Source organism: Euprymna scolopes, chromosome 14 (assembly GCF_053919585.1).
Source record: "Euprymna scolopes isolate OS-2025 chromosome 14, ASM5391958v1, whole genome shotgun sequence".
NCBI lineage: Eukaryota > Metazoa > Mollusca > Cephalopoda > Sepiida > Sepiolidae > Euprymna > Euprymna scolopes.
Genome location: NC_136495.1, coordinates 150,982,112 through 151,001,588, shown reverse-complemented (window position 1 = coordinate 151,001,588; position 19,477 = coordinate 150,982,112). Strand labels below are relative to the sequence as shown.

Sequence of the window (19,477 nt, the reverse complement as noted above, 5' to 3'; positions counted from 1 at the left end):
GAAAGCCAGAAAATATGTTTATAAGATAAAAACGTTAGCGCTTGTATATATCTTAAAAACATTAGCGCTTGTATGTATCTTAAAAACGTTAGCGCTTGTATATATCTTAAAAACATTAGCGCTTGTATATATCTTAAAAACGTTAGCGCTTGTATATATCTTAATCCTCGGCGCGCACAATCAAAGATTATATCATTCCTATAATGATTCGGCCCTTGTTGAATTTAGATGGGAGTAAAGTTCTGTGCAGTTCTAGGAGGTCCACTCGCCCAGGCTTTACTTTCTCTCTTTGAAATGGGGTTAGTTTATTGCTAATCACCTGAGGCGCCCTCAACGGGAAAACTCCGACGGAGCTCCGCATGCATTTTTTGCAAGTTAAAGTGCCGCTCGAGAGGACTAAATATATATATTTTTTGTATATTTTAGTCTTGAGGACAATGTTTTTGTTTTCATTTTTGACGACTGCAACTTGGAACAAGGGGAGGGCAATTCAATAAGTTTTTTAAGTTGTCCAATAACGCCTGTTCAAAACTATTCTATAAATTTTCGTGCTTATTTTTTATTTATTGCGAAAGTTTAATTCTTTTTAAGAGTTTTTTTTTTTTAAGTCATGAATTTTCATATAATAATAATGTTCATTTATTTTAGAAAAAAAAATAAAGAAATACCTGTTTTAATTTATCTTTTGGTAAGAAATCAGAATGGTAACCTGTAGAGAAGTTATAATTTTATTAAACTGACATTAAGATGAAAGTGTGTTTTGTCACTTCACAGGTGAAAATAGTTACATACGAAAATTCAATGACTAATGATACAAAAGTATTTATGGTTGGCTTTTTAAACATGAAGGTTTACATTCAGATAATAAGAATGAATGCATTCTTAAAATGAGTTCATTTGCGCATTTAGTAATGGAAATGTAATTTTAGCCTCAAGTATGACAGGACAAAAAATGCTATTTCAAAACTTAAGCCCGATAGACGAAAGAAAATTCTATTTCACTTGATCCCAACAAAAAACATGCTATTTCAAAGCTTAAGCATGACAGACTAAATAAATGCTATTTCAAAACTTAAGCTTGACAGACTAAAAAATGTTATTTAAACCTAAGCTCAACAGATTAAAATATGCAATTTCAAACTTTAAGCCTAACAGACAAAAGAAAATGCTATTTCAAACTTCAGCTTGATGGACTAAAAACATACTATTTCATACTTCAGCTTGACAGACTACAGAATGTTCTGTTTCAAACTTAATCCTGACAGACTAAAAAAATTGTTATTTCAAACATAAACCTGACAGACTAAGAAAATGCTATTTTAAACTTAAGCTTGACAGACTTTAAAAAATGCTATTTCAAACTTAAGCTTGCACTATTTCAAACTACAGACTAAAAATAATATTTCAAACTTAAACCTTACGAACAAAAGAAAATGCTATTTCAAACTGACAGACTAATAAAATTCTATTTCAAACTTAAGCTTGTTAGCATAAAGAAAATATTATTTTGGAGCAACAAAAAGAAGAAAAACATCCGCCAATTTTTTAGGCATTTATATTGGAAAGCCATTCGATATAAACACCTAAAGAAAAAGGCAGACTTTTTCTTCTTTTTCACCTAATGAGATATTAGTTATCTACAACTACAGATCGAAACATTGTCATGCCAGTGTACCAAAGCCTCTACATGTTTGTATAATTAAATAGTAATATAAATAGTTTTATTTATTATTGAGCACTATTATATAAACCTGGTGGATATTCTTTGGATTTTTATCCTACGAATGCATTCTTAACTTTGATTATTTATATATTAGTGGCCTGGCAAGACCACAAGGGAGACGATAGAAGCAACAAAAACGGCAAATGTAGGGGAGACAACCAAAGCAGCTGCTCAGGGCATTATATATATACAAATGTAGGTAAATTTGGACATATTTTATTGGTTTAAAAATATAGGTTCTTTTTTTACCAATTGTCATAAAATTTCAACCATAGAATAGTATTATAATCTTCAAAACGCCTGCAAATTCTCATGTAGTTTTGTCCCATAGAACTAAAGACATGAGCATTTAAATATTCAATTTGGCTACCAGTATAGATATATCCATAGATATATCTATACTTTTTTTTGGCAATTTTATAAGTTCCAAATCTCAGCGACTATTGATCAGAATTTAACAAATGAAGGCTCATTGGAAAGGTAATGACCTGAATTGTGTAGTGGGCTATGTGATATTTGCCCTTAAGGGGATCATCCATCATCCAGAGCCTATTTTTTGGCACATTTTTTACAGCCATAAAATGTTTGGATCATAGTCATTTGTTTTCCTAGTTTTGCATATGAATTACAAAATATCTGATATTTCCCCAAAACCTCTGGCCTTGATGGAGGAGAGACTAAAACGTGCTGCTATGGTTTCAAATGATCTGAAGTAACAGCAAGGGGAGACTTGATTCCAAATATTTCTCATATGTTATATCCCCTCTTTAGTTTTCATGCATAAAGTAAATTTCATAGTGTAAAAAGCCCTAAACAAAATTCATCCCAAAGCAACAAAACTGAAGCTGACTTGCCAGGACACTATATATACAAATGTAGATAAATTTGGGCATATTTTATTGGTTTGAAAATATAGGTTCTTTTTTACCAATTGTCATAAAATTTTAACCATAGAATAGTATTATAATCTTCAAAAAGCCTGCAAATTTTTATGTAGTTTCGTTCTATAGAACCAAAGATATGAGTATTTAAATATTCAATTTAGCTATCAGTATAGATATATCCATATGTGTAGATATACTATCTTTTTGGCAAGTTTATAAGTGCGAAATCTCGGTGACTACTGATTGGAATTTAACAAATGAAAACTGATGACCTAAAATGTGTAGTGGGCTATGTGACATTTGTGCTTATTGTTGCACATTATTGTTTCAAAAGGTGTAGATCACTTTTCTATATTAATTTAACATAAAATGAGTACCCACTTTATGGCCACGTCAGCGCAAAACCTACCTTAAAAAACTTGTTTATATATAGGTTTTCAGGTGTGCTGGAAACGAATATAGAATTTCAATTTTCCGCAAATAAGTTATTTTCTGGATATCAAGCAAAAATATGTGTGCACTTGCACATACAACAATGGCCACCACTAAAAAACATAAAGAATTACATTGCTTAATACCCGGAAAAATACTTATTTGTGGAAAATTTAAATGTGATATTCGTTTTCAGCACACCCGAAAACCTGCTGAAAACAAGTTTTTTAAGGTAGGTTTTGTGTTGGTCTACCAGGCCTCTAAAAACAAAAAGACAAAAAAAGGTGGCTATAAAGTGGGTGTTCATTTTACATTAAATTAATATAGAAAAGTGATCCCCCACTTTTAAAACTATAATTTTTTTTCATATCTTAGAAACTACTCGTTTCCTGGGATTTTAACTGTTATTTTCGTTTTCAGCACCATCGAAAACCTTTAATAGTGGTAATTTTAAAGAATTTTTTGTAGGTGAAGGGATACAGCAACTTTACGAATATTTCAATCATAGTCATTTGTTTTCCATATTAATTACAAAATATCTAATGTTTCTCCGAAACCTCTGGCCTTGATGGAGGGGAGACTAAAACTTGTTGCGATAGTTTTAAATGATCTGAAATAACATTTTAGAGATATTTCTTTCAAAAGCCTTCTTTTAAAAAAAGAAAAAAAAAGTATATTCTTCTATTAAACCTTTTACTGTTTAAATAATTTGACTTTTCTCGTTTTATTTTAAGAAAATATAAGTTGAAAAAGCATTTTCATTCACTATTAGACGATTTGTCAGTAAAAAAAAACAATCGCCAAAAAGATAAGCGTTTTTTTTATTTTTACTCGCAATGTAGAGCCCTGCATACTTCTTTTCAAGTTAACTCTTTTGTAGTTTTGATTACAATAGATCTGAATGAATGAACCTTGTAAGGGAGGGGCACTAAGCATTGCCCTGTTAATAATGAATTTCTTTGGTTTCTTTTTATTTCTCTCTTGCGGTTAGAAATATCAGGAAATTTTTTTTCTTTTTTTCAACATCAGACTAAAAGAATCGTAATGAAGGAATCGGAAAATTAAGGTATTTTTTAACGATGCGATTCCGATTCCGATACCTCCCAAAATACATGATTCTTACGATTAACGATTCCGATTCCGATTAATCGTCCCACCACTAGTTTATATGTATACACATGTTGCTGTATACATTTGATCTGAATGATAATTTGTGTAATGCTTAGCGAATTCTTTTCTAAGACCTCGTTTGAGCTCCAATCTGTGGTCCCTCCTTATCAAGCTTTCATGAAAAACACTCGTCTAGCTGAAACCACTATCAATAATTTCCCCCACTCTTTATCTGTGCCTAAGCCTAAACGTAGATTCCATGAACAAAGTTTCTTTCTTAGAACTGCACGCCTGTGGAACTGTCTTCCGTTTCCCTGCTTTCCAGCTAACTACAATATGGTCCAACAAGATCAAAGTGTAGTATCTGTTCTTCAGATGCTGCACTTCATTTTCTTGTTCTCTTTCGGTGGAGGAGAAATCCTTCACGACTGAGACAATTTTTATTTTTGTACCTTTTCTCCACGTTAAAAAACGACCCTGGTGTCTAACTCTGTCCCGTGGGGAGGCATAGTAAATAGGTACAATATGGTCCAACGTGAACAAGTTCTTGATGATCCGTCCCCTTAAGTAATCCAATTTACCAAATTTCAACTACAAATGATTAAGATGATATTGTCTCATGACTACCGTGCACTTATTGATTCTTATCCTCGAGTGGCCTCCAGACTTTGATAAAAAAAATAAGCCTACATTATCTAATTTTGTAATTTATTTATTTTCCAGATACTTGGTGTCCCAGTTGCAGAATTAAATCGATCCTCACTACAAGTTTTGAGGGTAGCCTTTTCTCAGGCCCTAAAAATCCCTCTCTCTAACACTGGAATTGACAAAATCAGGGTAAGTAAACCAGATTATACTTTTAAAACCAAAACGAAATCAAGTAATCTCGAAATTATAAACACTTATATCAACATTGTGTAAGGTATTTGGCCTATCATCTCTTTCCATAAACCATTTACAAAAGTGCTGAAAATCAAAGTAATGAAATAAAAATGAAAACACGCATGCAATACAAAACAAGACAGTATATATGTATATATATATATATATATATATATATATATATATATATATATATATATATATATACCTTTTTCATATATACATATCAACCTTTTTTAGGTTATTTAATGCCGAATGTAGTGATTTTGAAAAAAATTTTTTAATTGAATATATATTTTTTTTTCAAGTCAGTTTCTATTTAACCCATAGTTGGGACCCTAACTGGTACTACCACTCCGGGTCAGAGTGGACCTGGGAGTAATGGCAATTAAAGGGTGGCTCCACACTCCCCAAAGCCTGTAAGCTGGGCCTCACCATCGGATATAGTTTAAGGTCATATCCAAGACCATTATATATATATATATATATATATATATATAATTTGTGTGCATGTGTTCTTTTCCCTACCTTTAGTTTTTAAAAGCTTTTCATAGAATCTTCATCAGATTTATTTCCCTCTTTCTATTTTTTCAGTCAATAAAAACTATTTTATAACCATTCATTACATGACTTCCTTTCTGTTTTAAAATTGAAGACTTTTGCGAAATCGGCTTATGCAAGTGCTAAGTCTATTTCTATTTAACAATTTTAGTTAAGGCCATTTTTTTTTCCATCCTTATATAAATGAATTGTCTTTTGTCATTATAAAATTTATAGAAGTCGGATTATGTAGGTGCTAAGTCTGCCATAGAATTTAAACTGCATTCTTTATTTTTATTTTTGCATTTTTTTATTCAAAGCTTCTTTAGGCTATATATATATATATATATATATATATATATATATATATATATATTAGTAAAAAAAATTTATGGTGTTATATTGTCAACGTGCATACTTTTAATATGTACATGAATGTGCTAAATGGTGGAAGAAAGGACGCATGACATAAATAAATAGCAAAAGAAGGGGAGGCAAAGAATGAATTGAAAGAGAGTGAAATAGGAAGAGATATAAAGAAGGAGGGGCAAGAGAGATGGGAGAGCCAATGAGATAGAAAAGAGAGAGGGGCAAAAGACGGTATATTATGACATCATAATGTAAACTTATGTTTCTAAATGGTCAGTTATTCCACGGCCATCGAGATATGGAAGGCCTGTTAACTGAAAAATACCTGCAGGCAATGTAGGTAAGATTTGTCGAACTGTTACTGTCGATACTATATGATGGCATTTTTAAAAAGAGCATTAAAACATGTTAAAAAAGAACAGAAAGGAACCCAATTCGATTAATAATGAAACTGAACTTTATTCAATATAAAATATAAATATTATGTAAAATGACGTAATTTTAAAACAATATACAATCTAATACTGATACAACTGAATTATGGATTTAGGGATCAAACAATTAAAGAAACATAAAACACAAACAGTTCTTGACAAGATCACAGTGTAGTATCTGTTCTGATGCTACAATTCATCTTTTCTGTCCTCGGCCGGTGGAGAAGAAATCCTTCATAACTGAGACAATTTTAATTTTTGTTCCTATCCTGAGTGCCCCTTATTGGGGAGCTGGATTTTCCCCCACAAGATTATATATTGAAATATTTAAATAACTATTACTTTAAATAAAGAAATAATATTTAAAATTTTGGTTTTCTGTTCTTCTATGCCCATTTTCCCCCATGTTTTTCATCAAAATGTGTAGCGTATTTTCATCAGTTACATGGTTAGGAATCCTATACTCCGCTATAGTCTTCATCTTCATATCAGTGCAGAATACATAAATACGGAAATGAAGTTCACATAACTACTAAAAGATAATCATATCACAATGTGAACATTGGTTAAAAACTAAGAAAATATAGTAAACAACTACGATATTAAATCAGGGAGTGGTGAATTTGGGAGGGGATATTATTATTATTATTATTATTATTATTATTATTATTATTATTATTTCACTCACTAGGAGTTGTCTCACAGGCCATCATCATTGATCGCTCACTGGCAGTAACCTGTGGTATTCGCTAGAGACCGCGTGACAAGTCTCCCCAGATTTCCAATGTTCTCTCCCTCTTGACTACTCATGCAGATGATTACACGTTATCGCAACAGCCGTTTGCCATCGATTTCTTGTTGGCATCGGATATTGGTGTTTCCTGGAGTTTGGGTGACAAAGTGCCTCTCTAAGGTACCAGATTTGAACTGCATACTTCCAGTGGAGATCTGGTTAGTATTCTCCCACCTCGGACTTTCCATCCTCCCTGACCCTTCACAACTAGTTGGTGTGGCGCCAGTCGAGGTCATCTACAGTGTTTTTTGGCACTTCACGGGGAACATGGACCCTGCGTAAACGGGTTTTAATTTTTTTGTAAACGAGCGTGTATTTATTTTATTTAAAAAAATTTTTTTTTTCTTTAATTCAATTTGATTCATACTTTTATTTCGTACTTGTTTTTATTTTATTTTTATTTTAATTTAATTTATTTTTATTATTATATTTTTTCCCACACTAAATAATATTATTTTTTGTTACATTTATTTTTTCATACATATTCAAATAATGATTTTGGCCTTGTTTTTTTTTTTTTGCCTCAAATGTTACCTTCAAAAAAGTTTTCGTGATTAAATAAACCAATGAAAACCTTTTGCATATGCGCTTTTTAAGGAGCAACCATTAAAGTAAAACCTGTTTACTCAGGTTCCACGTTCCCCATGAAGTACCTTTTTTATTATTATTGTTGTTGTGGTGGTAATAATAATAATAATAATAATAATAGTGGTGCTTGTGCAGTGTACACACCATGCTATATTTTACATAGGATTTTCAAGTTGAATTTTATAGTATCTTTTTTTTATCATCAAATTGTTAGGTGAAAGTGCAGAATAGTTAGAAAGCCTCTCCCTATTAAGAATGGCTTTCTAAATAATATTTTTATTTCAGCACGGTAAGAACACGGCACAAACACCAAACAATATTTATTTATAAGATAAACACAAGAAAATCTGTTAACTAAAATTTTATGTACTTTTTATTTTTAGTTCATATCAAAACTTTAATTAAAACTGATTAGTTAATGAATTTGAAGATGAATTTGTGTTCGTATGAATAAAGTGTTTGAGAGAATAAAGAATTTAAAGAATAAAATGAATGTGTTCGAGAGAATAGAAAATTTCCTATTTTATTTCCCATTTGAGTCATGTAAATTATTTACAGATAAAATGTTATAAAACAAACAAATAAAAACTTTTAAGTTTTAAATAAATTTCAAAGAAATAAATTACGCCGGTGCTAAAATATTGAATTTATCAATTGTTTTAGTTTAAAAGAAAAAAATAAACTTGTGAAAAATGATTCTAACTTTAAAATATTCGGAAATACTCAATGAAAAGTTTTATTTATTGTTAAAAGAACGGACTGAAAAATATTCTCATATAAAAATTGTGTTTTGCAGTTTAAAAAAATAAATAAATAAAATGAAATATTCGACTTCCTTCGATAAATATAAATATTCAAACACAACCCACTTACTGTTATATTTTGTTAGATTAAACTTATCTCAATTTGCAATTATTATAATAATTGCAAATATATAATTATCCAAATGGAGAATTGTTTTTTCTCTTTAGGAAAAAAAAAAAAAAAACATGCACAATCTAAGCTAACGAAAAATATTGTTATGGCTACGTAGTTCAACATTTTTAACTTTTTATACCTACATGTTGATCAGGAAATGACGTCACGCTGTTATTTGCACTGGTCTACTCTCTCGGTGGGCGTGATGATACGCTCGGTTAAGCAAAGCCAAACCAAAAACCATTATTCCAGTGTTGTAATAAATCATTTAAAAAAATTGTTTTTGATTCTTGTGAAAACATTATTGTTAAATCTTTAGTTTGAATAAATAAATATATATATATATATATATATATATATATATATATATATATATATATATATATATATATATATTTGTTGTTGTTGTTGTTGTTTCCATAAAGGATAGAGTAATTTCTGTAGGAAATCTTAAGTAGGGAATCCTAATACATAGCAGAAAAAAAAAATAAATGACAAAAAAACTTAGCCAAATCTCATAAAATAGATAATAGGGCATTTCAAATAAACATTTAATACAATGTGTGTGTATATATATATATATATATATATATATATATATATATATATATATATATATATATGATATTCAGAAAAAAAGAGGTTGGCATGTTTTTATTTTTTTTATTTTTTTTTACAAAGAATCACCACTTATCAAGGTCCAGGGGCAACTCGAGAATAAGGGTTAAAGAGTGTACAGTAGTCAATTGGACAATATAGTAATTGTCAGTAATAGAAAAAAATCGATCGGACACACGATATGATTTGAGAACCTTAGATAGGACGACCCCGGTGTGCTTGAGGTATTGTGGTGAATGAGAATTTTAGCTAAGATCCAGCATAGACTAGCAAAGGTACAGGGACGAGGATGACCACGGACACCCCTCTTCCCCATTTTTAAGTGGCCTTGTGCCTAATTTTTTGTTTTTTATGTTTTGGTTGTAAACTTTCAGAGTTAATAAAAAATATATAACTCAAAGTGTAGTATCTGTTCTGATGCTACACTTAAGATAATTTGTCCTTGGTCAATGGAGGGGAAACCTTCTATACTGAGACAATTATTATTTTTGGTCCCTACCAGTGTGCCCCTTTTGTCCTTCTTTTGAGGAGCTGGTTTTTCCCCCACATTAAAAACGACCTTGTGTTACATTTTGCTTTTGTGAATGACGTCACAGTTGTAGTAGTGGGTAGAAAAACCATGATTATGTTGCTTTTAAATGTGCACTGTTGATTTTTATATGCCGGGACTTTCTGCTTGTCATGTAATAAAACTTCACAAATGCATTTGTGATATTAGGCTGTATAGAGTATTAGCTTTGATCAAAATTGCCTTTTCATTCTCTTATCAAATTTTTTTTCGATTATCGCTTATTGAAAACATTCTGGTACAAAACCTAAAAACACTGCCAGATACATAAAGTACATCTGTGTGAAATTTCAGAAAAAAATTGGGCCAGCCGTTTCAGAGTCCATAGGGAACTAACACACACACACACACACACACACACACACACACAGTTCCTTTTTATATAATAGTAGATATATAAAGAAGTGGAACTGCCAAGTTGTTGTTTTTTTAGTTTTGTTTATTATTTAATATTTTAGTATTTTTCAGTTGACATGTTGGACGTGTTTCGAGTTTGTCTTCGGATATTATTTTAGTTTTATAATTTTGGAAAGAGCATTGTAGCTCTGAAAGAATATTGTGACTTTATATATATATATATATATATACGGACCCATTTCGGATTTTTCTTGTTCTGGATTTTACCGTCTTTCTCATTGGATTTTTACCCTATCCTTTTTCTCGTTTCTTGCTTTCTAAATCTCATTGAATCCTTATAAACTGTCAGTAACTATTCAATAACTATTTTTAATGCAAATATGATTAATTTCATATTATTTGTTTCCTTTAATGCATTAACCTGCAAAATTTATTGTATATTTTGCAAACTTCTTCCCTCTGATGAGAAGAATTGCATTCTTCGAAACTCCATGGAATAAGCTTTTTCTTGTTTATTTGTACTCTTTGTTGAATAAATAAAATTTTGTATACCTTCCTTACAGGCTTATAAGTTTTTTTTTTTTTAAATTTTAATAAATTTTCAATCACGAGATTTTTATTTTATATATGGTTGGTTGGTTTTTTGTTTTACGGCATATCAACCTTTTTCAGGTTATTTAATGCCGAATGTAGTGATTTTGAAAAAAAATTTTTAATTGAATATATATATTTTTTTCAAGTCAGTTTCTATTTAACCCATAGTTGGGACCCTAACTGGTACTACCACTCCGGGTCAGAGTGGACCTGGGAGCAATGGCAATTAAAGGGTGGCTCCACTCTCCCCAAAGCCTGTAAGCTGGGCCTCACCATCGGATATAGTTTAAGGTCATATCCAAGACCATTATATATATATATATATATATATATATATATATATATATATATATATATATATATATATATATATATATATAATTTGTGTGCATGTGTTCTTTTCCCTACCTTTAGTTTTTAAAAGCTTTTCATAGAATCTTCATCAGATTTATTTCCCTCTTTCTATTTTTTCAGTCAATAAAAACTATTTTATAACCATTCATTACATGACTTCCTTTCTTTTCATGTGACTGTAATGGAAAAAATAGTTTCATATTCAGATATTATTTCTCAAAGTTAACTTTTTTTTTTTAATCTGTCTTCCATGAAGTTCTCATGTCTTAGAATTAACTGGTGCCAATTGGCTGCACCATAGTTTTTGGTAATTGAGATTTAGACAAAAGAAAGGAAAGCGGACATTTCTAATTGCTTCATTTCTTTGTAAGTTGCAAAGAAACCTGGCGTTATCTGCGAGCAGTAATTTCAACTACTTTCTGATCACGCATTTTTTACTTTCTTTAGTTTCTTTTTTCACCCCTTTCTTTTGGTTTCCAGCAGATTCAGTTCTGTAGTGAATAAATGTGGAAGTGGTATGATGTAATGGTTACAGGCATGGACTCTACACCAAGACGTGTCAGGTTCAAGTTCTGTTGAAGCTAGTACCTGAATTTTATGGTACTTATACAGAATATGAACCAGCTTATTTTTAGCATATTTTTGTTCTGAACCATATAGAAGTCTCAAGCAATTCGCAATTGTATTTCAAGTGCCGCTAGCATTGAGTATTGAACCTTCAACCTCCAGAAGAGTGTCACTTAGAACCACATTGATCCATGGCATAACGGATAAAGTACTAAGTAAAATCCAGTTCTAAATGACACTTTTCTGGAGGTTGAAAGTTTAAACCTCAGTGTAGGCAATACTAAAAATGCAATTGTGAATTACTTAAGACTTTTACCCAGTTATGGCTGATGGAATGAGAATATGCTACCTTAGTGGATTAAATAAAGGATTCTGTTCAAAACTCCATGCTGATTCCCAAGTTCGACAGAAAAATTGCTGAGTTCAACAAGATACACCTGAAGAAGGTTAAAGGACATATCGGTTGAAACATTGTGTGAATAACAGAAGATGAGAACAGTAGTCTGAATAATCTAAATAATTCAACTTATCAATCCTCATCTCAAAAACTCAACATCATAATATGAACATCTTTTTTTTTTTACTTATATTCACCTCACATAAGTCAAATTGCTACTCAAATGTGAGGAGCTACTGTGAATTCAAGACCATGCCTACAGAGATTAAGTAGGGAGTAAAACAGTGGGATGTATGTTCACATTACATTTAAATTTCTATATATTAGTACAGTCGAGGAAACAGGAAACTGGTAGGGAATTTCAAAGTAACAGAGGGAAGAACATATCAGAGTAGAAGGCTGTCCTGCATCAATTTTAAAAAGACAAGCAGAAGCTTTATTTCATCAAAACATTGTATAGAAATTATCGGTAAATCCAGATATTCTGATGTCATTTTATACAATGTTAAAAAATTTGACCTCATTTTATACAATGTTAAAAAATTTGACCTCATTCATAAAATATTTCATACAATATTTAAAATTTTAATCTCATTTCATACAATATTTAAAAATGCGACTTATTTCATACAATATTTAACAATTTTACCTCATTTCATACAATCTTTAAAATTTTAATCTCATTTCATACAATATTTAAAAATTTAATCTCATTTCATACAATATTTAAAAATTTAAATCTCATTTCATACAATATTTAAAATTTTAATCTCATTTCATACAATATTTAAAAATTTAATCTCATTTCATACAATATTTAAAAATTTAAACTAATTTCATACAATATTTAAAATTTAAACTCATTTCATACAATATTTTAAAATTTGACCTCACTTCATACAATATTTTAAAATTTGACCTCATTTAATACAATATTTAAAAATTTAAACTCATTTCATACAATATTTAAAAAATTTAGTCTCATTTCATACAATATTTAAAATTTAAACTCATTTCATACAATATTAAAAAATTTAGTCTCATTTCATACAATATTTAAAAATTTAAACTCATTTCATACAATATTAAAAAATTTAGTCTCATTTCATACAATATTTAAAAATTTAAACTCATTTCATACAATATTTAAAAAATTTTGTCTCATTTCATACAATATTTAAAATTTTAAACTCATTTCATACAATATTTAAAATTTTAATCTCATTTCATACAATATTTAAAAATTTAAACTCATTTCACACAATATTTAAAAATTTAAACTCATTTCATACAATATTTAAAAATTTAATCTCATTTCATACAATATTATAAAATTTAAACTCATTTCATACAATATTTAAAAATTTAATCTCATTTCATACAATATTTAAAAATTTAATCTCATTTCATACAATATTTAAAAATTTAATCTCATTTCATACAATATTTAAAAATTTAATCTCATTTCATACAATATTTAAAAGTTTAATCTCATTTCATACAATATTTAACAATTTCACCTCATTTCATACAATATTTAAAAATTTAATCTCATTTCATACAATATTTAAAAATTTAATCTCATTTCATACAATATTTAAAATTTTAATCTCATTTCATACAATATTTAAAATTTTAATCTCATTTCATACAATATTTAAAATTTTAATTTCATTTCATACAATATTTAAAATTTTAATCTCATTTCATACAATATTTATAAATTTAATCTCATTTCATACAATATTTAAAATTTTAATCTCATTTCATACAATATTTAAAAATTTAGACTCATTTCATACAATATTTATAATTTTAATCTCATTTCATACAATATTTAAAAATTTGCCCTCATTTCATACAATATTTAAAATTTAAACTCATTTCATACAATATTTAAAAATTTAAACTCATTTCATACAATATTTAAAAATTTAAACTCATTTCATACAATATTTAAAAATTTAAACTCATTTCAAACAATATTTAAAAATTTTATCTCATTTCATACAATATTTAAAATTTTAATCTCATGAAATGTCTCTGAATCAAAACTGAAACCTCTTGCTTTAGATAATTACCAATTCCTCATGTTCACATTATTTGTGCATATTGCCCTCCCCACTCGCATGTTTCAAGTTAAATTATTCTTTGTTCTATATAGAAAATCCAGACTGATTTACTATTTTGGAGCCGAGTTTTATTTTATGTGGAGCAGTCTATTAATTTCATTATGTATTGTATTTCCACTTTTTGAATAGGAGGAGTAGTTTATTGGTCTGGGAGTGTTATTCAATTTATTTATTTTTCAGAAGTAATCAAAGGTAGATGAGTGGAATCATCCCACAAAAAAAAAACGTAGGTATTGATTTTCTGATTAAAAACATCACAAGTGCACAGACAAACTCCAATTCGATACTAACTTGATTTGGACCAGCAAAATATGATTAAATCTTACCGGCAACTTTATTCAATAAAAGCCATTAATGTGTAACCTTATCCCCACCTCCTCCTCCTTTTTATTTCATTCATCTTGTAGTTTATTAAATTATCTACTCACAATTTCTTTTCTTGCCTGTCTTTCTTCGTTTGCTCGTTTTCATTCAATTAATGACTGTTCTTCTTTTCTTCTTAAGTGCTCATTCACCCATAAACGTTTGCTGTCTTGAACCTTTAGATCCTCTCCTACCTAGCAGATCATTCTTATCCCCCTCCTCTTCTTCATTTATTCTTTAGAAAAGTTTCACTAGACCTATTAGTTACTAGCACGAGTTATGTAATCAGCACACCGGGTTCAAATCTGATCAAATCTAGTGTATATATATATATATATATATATATATATATATATATATATATATATATATATATATATTATAACATTTTCACCCCAAACAAGGCACATTGCCACTTTGAAGTAGGAGGCTACTATTAGGGACATAAGCTATAGGAGTACTATGTAGGGAGTTGGGCAGCAAGATGTCGGTCCACGTTACACTTGAACTTCTGCATGTCAGTACAGTTGGGGAAGCAGGGTACCGGAATGGAGTTCCAAAGTCTAACTGTTCTGGGGAAGAAACTACTGGAATAGAAGGCTCTCTTACATCTAGGGATCTCTACTGTAAAAGGGTCGGATTTAGCTGCTTGTCGGGTCTGTCGGGGGTATTTACTTTGAGGGGGTACAAGTGCTTGCAGTTCATCAGAGCATTCACCGTTAAAGTACTTGTGGAACAGGCAGAGGGATGCAACATTTCGTCGATGGGACAGAGGATGAAACTTAGATGACAGTTCAGGACCTATCAGGTTGGCGACTCTCTTTTGGACCATGTCCAGGAGCGAGAGACTAGTAGCAGATGCACCAACCCAAATATGACAACAATACTCCATACATGGCGAATGGTGACCTTATAGAGGTACAGGATACTTTCGGGCATTAGTATCTTTCTAGCACAGTAGAGAGAACCCACCTTCCTCGCAGCGCTCCTGGCAATACTCTCAATGTAATTGTTCCAACTCATGTTTCCTGTGAATGTTAGGCCGAGGAGTTTAAAAGATGTATTTTCAGATAAAGAGTCTTTGGCCATTGCTATTGGTGGTAGAGAAGGTTTTTTGTAATTATTGAAGGAAACAAGTTTAATCTGGGCAGCATTGAATGTGACCATCTGTTTTTGTCCCCATTCCACTACAGATCAGAGGTCCACCTCTAGTGTTTCTGCCATTTCTTTAGATATGTGTTCATTTGTTTTCCTGTCATGTCTGTTATAGAGTGTGGTGTCATCAGCATATATACCCATCTCACAAACAATTTTGTCAGGGAGGTCATTTATATATATATATATATATATATATATATTACTTGGATTATTCAAACAACTGTTCTCATGTTTTGAATATCTGAGATGATGAGTTTTAAAATATAATTATCCACTGACACGTGTTTCGTCGTCTACGACTCATCAGAGTGACTGAATCTAGCAAGATTCAAAATCGGGACCTCATGGTAAGAAACCTAAACTCTTACCACTGGACCACCTCGCACAACTGTTTGGATATATCGTGATTTACGTAGATGTTATTTTATTTGTTTTTGTGATACGTTTTGAATAAATTCAATTATTTATACGAAAGTGCATTTTTACCTAAATGCAAGTTGGGAATAATTTTCCCTTTGACCAATTTGGTACCCCCAAATGGGGAGCGGCATATATATTGTTTTTAAAATATAGTTATTCACTAACATGTGTTTCATTGTCTATGACTCCTCAGAGTGGCTGAATCTAGTGAGATTCGAAATCGAGACCTCATGGTAAGAAGCCTAAACTCTTACAACTGGACTACTTTGCACAACTGTTTGGATATATCACGATTTACATATTGATAATTGATACAATTGGGATTATTTGGACTACTATCTACAACAACCTGTGGCATAGCAGATAGAGTACTAAGTAAATTTTGCTCTAAGTGACGTTTACCTCGAGGTTCAAGGTTCAATCCTCAGAGCAGGCATAAAGCAGAAATCAATCGCGAATTACTTAAGACTTCTACCTGGTTATGGCTTACAGAACAGAAGTGTGTGGATTAAATAAAAGGTGTCGTTCAAAATTCTGTGCATATTCTCAAGTTTGGCGGAAGGATTCCCAAGTTCGACAAGATACACTTGAAAAAAGTTGAAAGTTACTTCGACTAACATGTTATGAGAATAACTAGATGATAAGAATACGATTGTTCTCATCTTGGATATTATTCTCGCAGCATTTCAGCCAGTTTAACCTAGAACTTTTATGAAGTACGTTTTGTCAAATACAGGAATCTGTACACAAGAACCAGTGGTGCAATGGATAAAAGTGTTAAGTTTAATCAATTTTAAGAGACAGTCTTTTGGAGGTTAATGGTTCAATCTTCAATACAGGCTATACTAAGAATACAATTAAGACTTAAGATTTCTACCCAGTCATGGATGAGAAACTGCCTCTGTGGATCAAATAAGGGTTCCATTCGAGATTCTGTGCAGATTCATCAGGTCTACATAAAAAGTTCTATAGTTCGACAAGGTGCACCTGGAGAAGGTTGGAGGTCATGTCGGCAAAAAAAAAAAATGTGAGAATAGCATCCAAGATGAGAATAGTAATCCAAATAATACAATTTCTGTATTAATATTCAACTGATTATCCATCTAATTAACCTTTATCCTCGAGTAGCTTGTGGCCTTGATAAGTGATGACACATTAGTAGAAAAAAAGACAAAAACCGTAAAACAACAACTGAATTTGTTATTTCAGATTGATTTCCTCATTTTCGTTGTGCTATCGCAACATTACCGGGTTTTTTTTTTTTTTTTTACCCACAGACCTTCTTCTGCTTGACCATGTGTCCCAGAAGCCTAGTACGTTTGTTAAAATATACATGTTTGAGGTTCTGAGTTCAATGCTGGTCAAAGGTAGTAAGAAGATTTTTGCAAATTATCAGAAAGAAGGCTAAAAGAATTGAATGCAAACTGCATACATCCTGCTCTCCAATAAATAAGCAGGAAATCATATGAGGTGTTCTACGACCCACGTAGACATTAATGTGTTCTCAAAGTTGCATATTTATCCTTACATCGATTATATACTCTCTCAACTGTTGTCTACGTTACCTTCTAATCAAGCCTATTGTTGAAATCAATAAAATCGACAGATAAATCTATTTGCACAATCACGTTATACGTATTAGCACTATCCGCAGCTCTGTCATTGGCTCAATAATATGGGAATTATCTCTAAATGCATTACTGCGCCTACGCAGTTGTGACTGTTGCCATTACACCTTTTTTCTCTCTACATCGTCTTCGCGCAGAAACAATGTGTTTATTCCTTAAGCAATTTTCTTGCCCTTTTTCCCCTTTCCTCCTCATCAATTGCTCTCCCCCTCTCCCTTCCCCCCTTTCTCTCTCTCTCTCTCTCTCAACACTTCTGATCCGATCATGTCTGAGATACAAAAAAACTAACTTCAATTCACAGAATGTTGTTGAACGTTTATTATTATTGACTTTGTACAGATATTGCGTTCAAGTTAATAGCAAATAAGCGTTTGCATTTTCATTTTTCTTTCTTCCTCACATAGGGTTGAACAATTTATGTACGACAAATCTAAGGCACGGCAAATGGCTCTTGCTAATTGTCTAGTCTTGTGATATTTAGGCACGTCATTCAAGTAATCTGGGATTCTTATGCCAAGAACAACATGAAGCAACCGATTTTAATTTAGACAGACTGGCATGCTTGTATGAATCCGAAAATTCTATTGTTGGCATTGGTTTCTCCGATATTTTTTTTCGTTAAAATTCTTTCTAGAAAGACATCATGTACTTACAGGAGGGATCATGAGAAGGTTGCCAACATCCCCAAGTGAAAGTCATTTTGTGTCATCACTAATGACTTGCCATTAATCACAGTGTTAGGGTCTCATCGGATTAGGGTTAGAGTTAAAAAGAAAAGTTGGTCCTGGTTATGACATGAAATTCTATCTCATAAAATGAAGAACTAATCAAAACAATATTTTAATTTAGACAGACTGTCATAGACTTTTTTTCTGCTAAAAATCCCAGGTTGCTTGAATGACATACCTAAATATCAACCGAATTGAGAATCAGCAGGAGCTAATTGTTGTACCTTTGTCGTGCAGTAAAAAGTCGCTTGTCGCGTAAATAGAAGAATCTATACGGCCGGAATTTATTCATTTCAATCTGATGAACCAATATTTTTTTTTTTTTTTTTTACAAGGAAGTTACCACTTATCAAGGCCCGGAAGCCACTCGGGGATAAGGGTTATTGTGTGTACAGTATGTTAGTGTTGGAGATTTGATAAAGTGTCTTACTTAAAGAGGCGGTTCATCATGAATTTGTTTACATTGGACTTGAAGACATCCAGGTTGTAGTCAGGTGGGAAACAGGCAACTGGAACAGAGTTCCACAGGCGTGCACTTCTAAGAAAGAAGTTTTGTTCATGGAATCTTACTTTTGATTTTGGCATAGATAAGGAGTGGGGAAAAATTTTGACAGTGGATTCAGCTAGGTGGGTGTTTATCGTGAAAGATTGGCGAGGGGGGGCCAGAGATTGGAGTTCAGATGAGCACCTGCCATAGTAGTAACGATAAAACAAAGACAAGCTCGCAACGTCTCTTCAGTTAAACTTCCTCGATTTGGGGGAAGAGAAGAGTAATATATGTCCGTTCATAACACTATCCTTTCAGGCATTACCACCTTTTATCAAGAGGATAAGTAGTATCTGTTCTGTTGTCCAAATACCATTCTCCCAGGCATTGCATCCTCTATTCTTTTTGTTGTTGTGGAGAGAGTAGTGTAGTA

General features: G+C 31.3%; 1 protein-coding gene across 7 annotated transcripts in view; it reads left to right on the top strand.

The window, feature by feature from the left end:
* LOC145293292 (tyrosine-protein phosphatase non-receptor type 5-like) overlaps nt 1-19,477 on the top strand; it is a 360,679-nt gene that overhangs the window by 72,784 nt on the left and 268,418 nt on the right. For all 7 annotated transcript variants that reach the window (XM_080139899.1, XM_080139904.1, XM_080139900.1 and 4 more), the window contains exon 2: nt 4,873-4,986. The gene's annotated coding sequence lies outside the window, so the exon portion shown is untranslated. The remainder of the gene's footprint in view (nt 1-4,872; nt 4,987-19,477) is intronic.